At 46.3% G+C, this 13,180-nt stretch overlaps 1 non-coding gene across 1 annotated transcript; it reads left to right on the forward strand.

Annotated features, from left to right (window-relative positions):
- Positions 1-4,680: 4,680 nt before the first annotated feature.
- TRNAS-UGA (transfer RNA serine (anticodon UGA)) lies at positions 4,681-4,753 on the forward strand. The gene has a single exon. It is a non-coding gene; the product is annotated as a tRNA-Ser (tRNA).
- The last annotated feature ends 8,427 nt before the right edge of the window (positions 4,754-13,180 follow it).

Consider the following 13,180-nt stretch of genomic DNA (forward strand, 5'->3'; position numbering starts at 1 on the left):
GGAATATGGCATAGGCTCTAGGAATAGCAGAGGAGAATTATTAGTAGAGTTTGCAGAACAGAATAATATGCGGATAATGAATACCTTTTTCCGCAAGCGGGTTAGTCGAAAGTGGACGTGGAGGAGCCCGAATGGTGAGACTAGAAATGAAATCGGCTTCATACTCTGCGCGAACCCTGGCATCATTCAAGATGTAGACGTGCTCGGCAAGGTACGCTGCAGTGACCACAGGATGGTAAGAACTCGAATTAGCCTAGACTTGAGGAGGGAACGAAAGAAACTGGTACACAAGAAGCCAATCAATGAGTTAGCGGTAAGAGGGAAACTAGAGGAATTCCGGATCAAACTACAGAACAGGTATTCGGCTTTAACTCAGGAAGAGGACCTTAGTGTTGAAGCAATGAACGACAATCTCATGGGCATCATTAAGGAGTGCGCAATAGAAGTCGGTGGTAACGCCGTTAGACAGGAAACCAGTAAGCTATCGCAGGAGACGAAAGATCTGATCAAGAAACGCCAATGTATGAAAGCCTCTAATCCTACAGCTAGAATAGAACTGGCAGAACTTTCTAAGTTAATCAACAAGCTTAAGACAGCGGACATCAGGAACTATAATATGGATAGAATTGAACAGGCTCTCAGGAACGGAGGAAGCCTAAAAACAGTGAAGAAGAAACTAGGAATAGGCAAGAATCAGATGTGTGCGTTAAGAGACAAAGCCGGCAATATCGTTACTAATATGGATGAGATAGTTCAAGTGGCTGAGGAGTTATGTAGAGATTTATACAGTACTAGTGGCACCCACGACGATAGTGGAAGAGAGAATAGCCTAGAGGAATTCGAAATCCCACAGGTAACGCCAGAGGAAGTAAAAAAAGCCTTAGGAGCTATGCAAAGGGGGAAGGCAGCTGGGGAGGATCAGGTAACAGCAGGTTTGTTGAAGGATGGTGGTCAGATTGTTCTAGAGAAACTGGCCACCCTGTATACGCAATGCCTCATAACCTCGAGCGTACCGGAATCTTGGAAGAACGCTAACATAATCCTAATCCATAAGAAAGGGGACGCCAAAGACTTGAAAAATTATAGACCGATCAGCTTACTGTCCGTTGCCTACAAAGTATTTACTAGGGTAATCGCAAATAGAATCAGGAACAACTTAGACTTCTGTCAACCAAAGGACCAGGCAGGATTCCGTAAAGGCTACTCAACAATAGACCATATTCACACTATCAATCAAGTGATAGAGAAATGTGCAGAATATAACCAACCCTTATATATAGCTTTCATTGATTACGAGAAAGCCTTTGATTCAGTCGAAACCTCAGCAGTCATGGAGGCATTACGGAATCAGGGTGTAGATGAGCCATATGTAAAAATACTGGAAGATATCTATAGCGGCTCCGCAGCCACCGTAGTCCTCCACAAAGAAAGCAACAAAATCCCTATAAAGAAAGGCGTCAGACAGGGAGATACGATATCTCCAATGCTATTCACAGCATGTTTACAGGAGGTATTCAGAGGCCTGGAGTGGGAAGAATTGGGGATAAAAGTTGATGGAGAATACCTTAGCAACTTGCGATTCGCTGATGATATTGCCTTGCTTAGTAACTCAGGAGACCAATTGCAATGCATGCTCACTGACCTGGAGAGGCAAAGCAGAAGGGTGGGTCTGAAAATTAATCTGCAGAAAACTAAAGTATTGTTTAACAGTCTCGGAAGAGAACAGCAGTTTACGATAGGTAGCGAAGCACTGGAAGTGGTAAGGGAATACATCTACTTAGGGCAGGTAGTGACCACGGATCCGGATCATGAGACTGAAATAACCAGAAGAATAAGAATGGGTTGGGGTGCGTTTGGCAGGCATTCTCAAATCATGAACAGCAGGTTGCCACTATCCCTCAAAAGGAAAGTGTACAACAGCTGTGTGTTACCAGTACTCACATATGGGGCAGAAACCTGGAGGCTTACGAAAAGGGTTCTGCTGAAATTGAGGACGACGCAACGAGCTATGGAAAGAAGAATGATGGGTGTAACGTTAAGGGATAAGAAAAGAGCAGATTGGGTGAGGCAACAAACGCGGGTAAACGACATCTTAGTTGAAATCAAGAAAAAGAAATGGGCATGGGCCGGACATGTAATGAGGAGGGAAGATAACCGATGGTCACTAAGAGTTACGGACTGGATTCCAAGGGAAGGGAAGCGTAGCAGGGGGCGGCAGAAAGTTAGGTGGGCGGATGACATTAAGACGTTTGCAGGGACAACATGGCCACAATTAGTACATGACCGGGGTAGTTGGAGAAGTATGGGAGAGGCCTTTGCCCTGCAGTCGGCGTAACTAGGCTGATGATGATGATGATGATGATGATGATGATGATGATGATGATGATGCTGATGATGATGATGATGATGATGGATTTGTGATATGCCGTGGTGGCAAGGCCAGTTGGGGTTCATTCCACGAGAACATTAACGGATGCAGTATAGCTATTCTCAGGCTCTTCCTGTTCTCTTCTAAACTGGGTGCTCTGCTTACAAGAATTAAGTGCTCCTTGCGATCACTATATGTGCTCTTGCTAAAGGTTACTGTGATGTGTGCATATCTTTTATTGAATAAAATTTTTACAAGTTTTTAACAGTTGTGCTGTTCTTTCAGATGTTTACCGGAGCAGACAGAATTTCACGCAAATATGGTGGCAGTGCAAACGGAAACGCTTAGGAGGTGAGACAAAAGTCTTTTTTGACAATTTTGATGAAAAGATGGCCCAGAAATTGCAGTTCTGAAGCTTTATGGGATGTATGTACTGGGCAGGAAACACATGTATATCAAACTGGCACTATTTTTCATGCCCTGTTTTTCATTTTTCTAGTCTTTAGGCATATTTCTTCCATTGGCATCGATGCTGTATGAATGCGTTGATTTGGTGAGACTCTAAATTGGTCATTTAATGTAAGTATTGAAATTTATTTTTGTCCACGTATGCCTCCATGGTATATTGAAATAAATTGGCCCTTTGCCATGGCAAAGAACTAAATTCTTGCTTAAATGCCTGTAATGCTACAATACCTGATAACCTTGGAGATATTGTAGCTGTTCAGTGTACTAAACTGAAGCATAGTGTTTCTCAAGGTTGGCCATTGATTCCAGTTGAGCAAATCAGACTGCTGCCTTCTGTTTTTGCCAGGTATAGTGCATTGATGCGTTAGAGGTTAATACAGTCATAGTAGTGAAACTTTTGCTCTTGGTGTTTCACTCACTGTAGTGCTATGTGCTCAGTGTTTTTTATAGTTGTTTATAGTATTACATTTTATCATAACATATAATGGTGGCTAAGAGCTGCTGAATAACTAGGCATTTGTTGTACATGCAGACTAAAATCTATTATGTTGTGAGCTTCCATCTTAGTGTAGAGATAGCCTATTGGCTACACAGGCAGAGGCCACAGCAGTTGCTGCAAAGGGTTCGGTTAAGTATCAGGAGGTAGTTTCACCAACTCTTGCCATGGTAGTCATGTACACCACCATTGTCAGTCTTCAGATGACTAACCTGGGAAGGGTCATTGTTGCCATTCCAACTGACTACTAAGGAGTACTTGCATGGACCACTGAGGTAGTCACATCAACTCCTGCTTTGGGAGTAATACATACACCTGAGTAGTTCTTGCGGAAAAGTCACCGGTACTGAAGGAGTCGCCCACACTGTATTTCCAAGAGAGTGCGTGTTACCACCGAAAAGGTAGTTTCACCAACTCTTGTCATGGTAGTCATGTACACCACTATTGTCAGTCTTCAGATTACTACCCTTGGAAGGGTCATGTTGCCATTCCAAAGGGTACCACTGACCACTAAGGGGTACTTACATGGACCACTGAGGTATTCACATCAACTCCTGCTTTGGGAGTAATACATACACCTCAGTAGTTCTTGCGGGACAGTCACCGGTACTGAGGGAGTCGCCCACACTCTACTTCCAAGAGAGTACGTGTTACCACCCAAAAGGTAAGGAAGGGGGTTAACCGAGGGGCTCGATTTTTATCCGTCATATCATAAGAAGCCAACAAACACTGACACCAAGGACAACATGGGGGAAATCACTTGTGCTTAATAAATGAAATAAAGAAACGATAAGTTAAAGGTAATTAAAATGGATGAAAAAACAACTTGCCGCAGGTGGGAACCGAATCCACAACCTTCGCATTTCGCGTGCGATGCTCTACCAATTGAGCTATCGCGGCGCCGTTTTCACATCCACTTTCTTGGGTATTTATGTGTCCTAGTAGAACCCTGGGAGTGTTAGCCAGCGCCATCGCGCACGGACCTTGGCGGCGGACGTGGAACGTCCTTTTCGCCGCAGGCGTCACGAGAACGTGATCTTTTTGGGTGAAGGCAACTGGTCAATAAACCCACATATGCTACCTGAAGGCATCAATGTTGCCGGAGTCGAGACCCCCGTTAGGTTATAAACGAGAAGAAAGGGGGTTAACCGAGGGGCTCGATTTTTATTAGTCATATCACAAGAAGCCAACAAACACTGACACCAAGGACAACATAGGGGAAATTACTTGTGCCTAATAAATGAAATAAAGAAACGATAAGTTAAAGGTAATTAAAGTGGATGAAAAGACAACTTGCTGCAGGTGGGAACCGGACCCACAACCTTCGCATTTCGCGTGCGAAAACGGCGCCGGGGTAGCTCAATTGGTAGAGCATCGCACGTGAAATGCGAAGGTTGTGGTTTCGGTTCCCACCTGCGGCAAGTTGTTTTTCATCCGCTTTAATTACCTTTACCTTATGGTTTCCTTATTTCATTTATTAAGCGCAAGTAATTTCCCCTATGTTGTCCTTGGTGTCAGTGTTTGTTGGCTAATGATATCACCCAAAAGGTAGTTTCACCAACTCTTGCCATGGTAATCATGTACACCACCATTGTGAGTCTTCAGATGACTACCCTAAGAAGGGTAATTGTTGCCATTCCAAAGGGGTACCGCTCACTACCAAGGAATACTTTCATGGACCACTGAGGTACTCGCATCAACTCCTGCTTTGGGAGTAATACATACACCTCAGTAGGTCTTGCGGGAGAGATTCACAGGTACTGTCAGGGAGTTGCCCGCACTGTATTTCCAAGAGAGTACGTGTTACCACCCAAAAGGTCATCATATGTGCGACGAGCAGATACACCCTTAAAAGATTCAGTTGCGACTACCTTTTTTTTAAGAGTGTACAGCAAGCCCGTCTCAATTAGGCATAGTAACTGTAGAAACTAATGGTGGAATGAACGAACAAGCGAACGAGTAAACGAGCGCGCGAACTAAACGAACGAGCAAACGACTAAACGAACGAGTAAACGCGCGTGCGAACGAACGAGCAAACGACTAAGCACGAACGACGACTGAACCAGCCAGGGAACGGAAGGGCGACCGCACATTTTCTTTGCGAGTGCTCCACCGCCGCATCTTAAACTTCGCACACTTTAAAGGTCACGCGAATTAGCAGATACGTTTCAATTAGCTATGATGCTGTCGCTCGGCGACGATCCACCGGGTAACACGGTTTCGGGAGAGCACGCACGCTTTTCATCGGTGCCCCTGTATCGCAAATCCACCGGGCGACCGCCAACGAGGAACACGAACAAATGAGGCAAACAAAGCTATTCAATCTAAAGAAGGCTAGTAAGTAACTACAAAGGGTAGAGAGTTGCTCTCCTAAGAGGAGCTTTCATTATTGATACTGAAATCTTGTCAAAAGGACTGCGCTGAATGTTAAAATTTTCGTAATCATGTTATCGCACGCAGCCTCGCGTGCCCGCGAACTGAAGCCGGTTGGCGCAAAACGATTAAGCGCACCAAATACGACTAACGCGACCACGTAGCGTGTACATAAACAAAGCAGACGTTGCATAAAAATCGTGTTAAAGGGACACTAAAGTGAAAAATGATTTCTTCTGCATCAGTGAATTATCTTTTTACAACACCAAAAACACTACTCTTGCAACGATAAGACGTTTGGTAAGCCAGAAAAAGCGCAAGAGCGAAATACGGGTGGCGACGCCTACTTAACCCATTAAAGACCAGCGTGACCACATGGTCACGTTAGTCTTCAAAGTGGATTTCAATTAATTAAGATTAACAAAACGGCACCAAAATCGCCTATGACGTGCCGTTTGACAGATTACAGTTCCCTTTATGGATACCAAGTCGCAGTAGCTGTCAGTCGTTTTGTGGGAGCCCCTCACAAAGGCGGGAATAAGTGTTGCTCTGCGAGTAGCGTTGCCATGCATCGCTCCAAGGGATAAGTGTGTTTTTTTTTTTGCACTTATTGTTTAAGCAGTAGTCAGATATCCTTACCTCCGTATCGCCCTTTGAATATGTGACCTTCGATGAGCATTTGTGAAATATTAATGTTTGATTTATCCATGAACGAACGTGTTATCTTGCGCGTTGCCATATGGTCACGCTGGGCCTTTAGGCTACCAAACCTTTTATTTACCTTCATTCTCATCTCTTGCACGTCTGCTGCCACGTTCTCGCAGACAGACAGACAGACAGACAGACAGACAGACAGACAGACAGACAGACAGACAGACAGACAGACAGACAGACAGACAGACAGACAGACAGACAGACAGACAGACAGACAGACAGACAGACAGACAGACAGACAGACAGACAGACAGACAGACAGACAGACAGACAGACAGACAGACAGACAGACAGACAGACAGACAGACAGACAGACAGACAGACAGACAGACAGACAGACAGACAGACAGACAGACAGACAGACAGACAGACAGACAGACAGACAGACAGACAGACAGACAGACAGACAGACAGACAGACAGACAGACAGACAGACAGACAGACAGACAGACAGACAGACAGACAGACAGACAGACAGACAGACAGACAGACAGACAGACAGACAGACAGACAGACAGACAGACAGACAGACAGACAGACAGACAGACAGACAGACAGACAGACAGACAGACAGACAGACAGACAGACAGACAGACAGACAGACAGACAGACAGACAGACAGACAGACAGACAGACAGACAGACAGACAGACAGACAGACAGACAGACAGACAGACAGACAGACAGACAGACAGACAGACAGACAGACAGACAGACAGACAGACAGACAGACAGACAGACAGACAGACAGACAGACAGACAGACAGACAGACAGACAGACAGACAGACAGACAGACAGACAGACAGACAGACAGACAGACAGACAGACAGACAGACAGACAGACAGACAGACAGACAGACAGACAGACAGACAGACAGACAGACAGACAGACAGACAGACAGACAGACAGACAGACAGACAGACAGACAGACAGACAGACAGACAGACAGACAGACAGACAGACAGACAGACAGACAGACAGACAGACAGACAGACAGACAGACAGACAGACAGACAGACAGACAGACAGACAGACAGACAGACAGACAGACAGACAGACAGACAGACAGACAGACAGACAGACAGACAGACAGACAGACAGACAGACAGACAGACAGACAGACAGACAGACAGACAGACAGACAGACAGACAGACAGACAGACAGACAGACAGACAGACAGACAGACAGACAGACAGACAGACAGACAGACAGACAGACAGACAGACAGACAGACAGACAGACAGACAGACAGACAGACAGACAGACAGACAGACAGACACAGACAGACAGACAGACAGACAGACAGACAGACAGACAGACAGACAGACAGACAGGCAGACAGACAGACAGACAGACAATGAACTTTATTTGATCCTGAGGAGCTTAAGCGGAGGCCCCTATCGGGGACCCGCGGAAGCCGCTGGCCGCGTCCAAGTCGGGGCAGGAATACCGTGATGTTCCGCCCTTTCTCGGGCCCTCTGGATTGCCTCTAGTTGTGTCTGGAGCGATGGGCTCCGGAGTGCCTCTTCCCAGTCGGCTTCGCTGGTTAGAGGGCCGTTAGGTAACGCGGGGCATTGCCAGAGCATGTGCGCTAAGGAACAATAGATCTCATTACAGTCCGGACAGCTCGAATCGACGTCTGTGTACATACGGCTGAGAAGGCCCAGCGAGGGGAATGAGCCAGTCTGGAGCATTCTAAGTGAAACTGACTGAGACCTGTCTAACTTCGGGTGAGGAAGAGGATAGGCCCTTCTGCTAAGCCGATAGTGAGATGTTATCTCGTGAAAAGTAAGGAGCGGATCGTTCTGCTGGATTTCATCCTGTCCCCATAAGGCCTCCATGCCGCCGCGGTGCGTTAGATCTCGCGCACGGTCATGGGCAAGCTCGTTGAGGTTAGGTATGTTCTGATGAACGTCCGCACCCATATGGGCGGGAAACCAAGAGATGAAATGAGTGCCAGGGTTTGTTCTCTTTTCCAGAATGGAGGCAGCCTCTTGGGCTAGGTTACCCGATTCGAAAGCTTTGATGGCCGCTCGTGAGTCGGTGAAAACGTTGGTGCGCGAGGGGTCGGTCATGACCAGGGCTATGGCAACCTGTTCTGCGACTCCGCTCGTAGCTAACCTAACCGATGCCGAGGAGCGTAATTCCCCTTTGCCGTCAATGATTGCCAACGCGAACGTGCTACAGTTGCCGTACTGAGCCGCGTCGACAAAGACAGTCGAATTTTGATGCTCGCTGGCCTTCTGTAATATCGCCCGTGCTCGGGCTTTTCGCCTCCCTACATTGTATTGCGGGTGCATATTCCGAGGGAACGGGCTGACCACAAAAGTTGCCCGTGCCTCCCTGGATAAGGTGATTTTCCGTTCATTGAGTATTCTTGGAGCCATGCAGGCCTCGTCTAGGATGCGTCTCCCTGCCCTGGTTGACGAGAGCCTGACTACCTGAGCGGTGACCTGCGCTTCGATCACTTCATTAATGTCGTTGTGCATGCCGAGTTTGCTTAACCTGTGCGAGCAAGTGGTTACTGGTAACCCCAGTACCTTTTTTATGCTCTTGCGCATGAGAATGTTAAGCTTATTCTTTTCGGTTTTGGTCCAGTTAAGGGCCGAGGCTACATAGTTAATGTGGCTCATTAGGAAAGCGTGATGGATCCTGAGGAGGTTGTCTTCACCTAGTCCCTTCTTTCGTCCGGATACTCTAGCAACTAGTCTCAGCATGCTCTCGGTTTTCGCCGTGATGCGCGTGAGCGTTTTGGCATTACATCCACGCGTTCTCGCAGTGGTTATTTTTTATTTTATTGTCTGAATAGGTTGGTGTTGGAAAATATAGCGAAGATAGTCGTAGAGAAAGATGACGTCGCGTCAGTGATTTATATTGAGCCGCCAGAGGCTAGCACCTATTCGGATGAAGACTCGGTCGATGAAGACTCAGGTGGGCTCATTGACAATCTAAGCAGGTGGCAGCTATCAGCCGGCGCTGAAACGCGGAAAGCCTATCCGCTTCTGGTATAAAGTATGGTGCCTAAATGCCAAGAACAGATACCTTGCAAACTTCAAAGTGTATCAAGGCAAGCAGCTAGGGGAGATCCCAGCACATCTGAAAAATATGAAAAGGACTTCGGAAGAGCAGCGGCGCCACTTCTTGAAATGGTGGAAGAACTCGCAGCAGAGACGCACGACCTTCCTTTCTTTTTCTATTTTGATAATTTATTCACAAGCATGAAGCTACTCAGGCATCTCAAGGCACAGGGCTACGAAGGCACGAGCACAGTGAAACAGAACAGTGTTCCCAAAGAGTGCCCGATCGCTTGACCAGAATACGTCAAGTGCCAACCTCACGGGCACGAAGATCCCGTGCTGAGCGACCACGGGATAATTGCGGTCCGCTGGATGAACGATTCTGTAGTAACGATCGTAAGCACCATACACGGCGTAGAGCCAATGTCATCTGCAGACAGGTACTCTCGTGTTGAGAAGAGGCGAATGAAGGTGGCCCGTCAAAACACTTTTGCTCAGTACAACTTTTATAGGAGGTACGGACCAGATGGATGCAAATGTAGGCGCCTATAGGATTGCAATCCGTGGCAAAAAGTGTTGGTGGCCGATTTTCATATGACTTTGTAATCTATCTATCAGCAACGCTTGGGCGCTAATTCCTAGCACAGGGCTCAACGTCACGCAGGTGGAATTCCGCAGGCATATTGCACAAAGCAACCTGATGCGATGGGACAATAAGCCTAGAGGACGTGGTCAACGCAGAATCCCAAAGACGTGATGTCCTGAATGGTACACAGTATGACCATGTGGCCCACTTTGAGGTGGAGGTGTGCATGAGATAATTGCAACAGCGCGGTGCACACACAATGCACAAAGTATGACGTCGGCATGTGTATTCCATGATTTAAACCATATCACACTAAATAAGTGCTCGACTATACGCAATGTATGTTTTTCGTGATGCTTCATGGCTTGAAATAAATGTTTTTAACTTTGCGTATTTTGCTGTAGTGTAAGGGCCCAGTGTGACCATATGGTCACGGGCTATATTTCAAAAACTAATTAGGCAAGAGTAATAAATTCTTGCATGTGAATTATTAGCATAAAGGTAAGCTAATATATTAGATTTATTTCAAGATAGCAAGAAAATAAAGAAACCGGTCCCTAATGGGTTAAGTTCCCGCACCTGGGGGCTGTGACGTCTTCCATTTTGATGGCAACTTCTAGGGCCTACTAATTATATATAGCGGCACAGACTGACTACATTGTGTTATAAAGGAACCAAATATTAAACATGGCAAGTTTTGGGAGCCTTTATTCAGCCAACGCGGCCCATATGTGAAAACATACTTCGGAATTCCCGACGTCACGCTGTCGTACCGGCGCTGGGGTTTCGGCCCGAAATTCAAATACTTGGACCTTTATTTTCTCATCTAATAATCGAACTATACTTTTTAAATAACTGCCTTCAGGGTTCTCAAACAATGCTTCATTAGTCTAAACTGATTTATTGTTTCACTTTAGTGTCCCTTTAAAGCGTGCAGACAAATGACAACATGCACAGTGAACTGTGCAATATCTACTACGTTATTCTCCGCAACAAAATACGCAAGCTTGGCACATACTATACGATGCGACACTCACAACTCGCATAGTCGCGTGGAGGATGTTGGTCCAAAGTTCTCCCTCCTGATTCGGTGAAGCCATGTCTTTCTTCTTAACCCGTCGCGCTTACCGGACGCTATCGCGAATAGTTTCTTGCCTTTGCTAAAGCTATTTTGGCATCTTAAGGCACAGCGGGTCATGGTCTTAGAAAATGCCGTGAAGCGATGTCGCACTTGCCACAAAACTTCCTTCGATGCGTTCAGAAAATCACAACACAGAATGGGATAGTAAGGAATGGTGCCAACAAGCGCCGCTTCTCGATCAAAATTGGCACTGAAGCGTGATTGTAAACAAACGAAGCCGGCACAAGGGGCCACGTGATGCCATTAGGCCAATAGCGACGCGGCGTCGGCTTCGGCCAGAGCGCTCGAGGAGGAGGTGGCATTCTTCAAAGCGTGGCATTACTTTACGAAGTTAAAGGGGCTTTAGCGTGGCTTCTCTAGTTTGCGCCGGTAGCTGGTCTCACCGCGCGTATATATATATATATATATATATATATAGACCGCCCGCCACCGCCGGTATATATATATATTACCGCCCGTCACCACCGATAACTTTGCCGAAAGACAATGCTATCGGCAGTGATGGGCGGTAAACACCACCGAAAAAAGCGTGCAAGGAACACAAAGTGCACGCGGAAAGTCAGTCAAAACGCCCAACGTCGCGAGGTGGAGAACACTGCACAGAGACGTAGGTACCATGTGGCTTCAGTAAATAACTTCAAAGGAGCATACGCTAAATTCAAAAGGTGCTTTCTGGACAGAAAGTTTAGTGTGCAACCCCACAGCCTTCCCGAACTACCGCAGGACAGTGTCACCGAATGTGCTGATGTGTGCGCCGTGGGGACGACGGATGGGGTTGGGTATACACTTTGTATATATCGCCGGATGCAACCAAATGCCACGTCCAGAGATTCATGCCACACTTTGCACGGGTCAGCCATGACGACACCTCACCTATCATCGTCGTCGGCGACATTAACATTGATACCTCGAGGCTGCAAAAGAAGTGGTTTCTACAATTTGGGCTCAAAGGCTTTGGCTTGGTCTGCCGCAGAAATCGTGCGGCTCCAACCACTCACCACCGATCATGGATAGATATCACTCGGGCAAGGAATCTAAGGTTGTGTCCGAGCCGATCAATGCATACCATAGCGGGCACAAGAGATTCGTCACCACCATCACGGCCAAATGACGGGCACCGATTGAGAGAACCAAGTCCACCGACTAAGAAGCAGCTGTGACGAGAATGTGTGCGCGCGTTCGCGTGCCGCCGATCAAAATAAAACTCTCTCTCTCTTTGTGTGTGTGTGTGCGTGTGTGTGTGCTTGGGATGACCGCCGTCACCGCTCAACTAAAATAAAATTTGCTTATACCTTTCATATCAATTCTGTGTCACGTCTATGTCGTGTGCTGCACAGTTTTGCTGGTAATGGGCATTCGCAGCAGTGCAATAGGCGCGCGCTTTTTTTTCTTCATGCAAACATATCGTCATCTGGTTTATATGTGCACGTAAATGAATGCGTAAGTATTCTTCAGAACTTGGCTCACTTTCCGAGATCGATCTATCTATCTATCTATCTATCTATCTATCTATCTATCTATCTATCTATCTATCTATCTATCTATCTATCTATCTATCTATCTATCTATCTATCTATCTATCTATCTATCTATCTATCTATCTATCTATCTATCTATCTATCTATCTATCTATCTATCTATCTATCTATCTATCTATCTATCTATCTATCTATCTATCTATCTATCTATCTATCTATCTATCTATCTATCTATCTATCTATCTATCTATCTATCTATCTATCTATCTATCTATCTATCTATCTATCTATCTATCTATCTAACGGTTTTCCTGCCTACCTGGGTAAGTGTATAGTCCGTGGTCGAATGGTTAGCGCATTGTTGCTTTGCAGAGGTAACAGGGTTCCAAACGAACTTTTCGACCAACTTGGGTGAAGGCGTATGTGCCATTGTGCACCTATGTGCCGTTCTTAAACGAACGTCTTTCATGCCGACATGGGTGCTGGACTGGATAAGCACCTCTGTTCGATGAAACTCTTTGACGCCGACAAGTGGCT

The sequence above is a fragment of the Dermacentor andersoni genome, chromosome 9 (genome assembly GCF_023375885.2).
Source record: "Dermacentor andersoni chromosome 9, qqDerAnde1_hic_scaffold, whole genome shotgun sequence".
Classification (NCBI taxonomy): Eukaryota; Metazoa; Arthropoda; class Arachnida; order Ixodida; family Ixodidae; genus Dermacentor; species Dermacentor andersoni.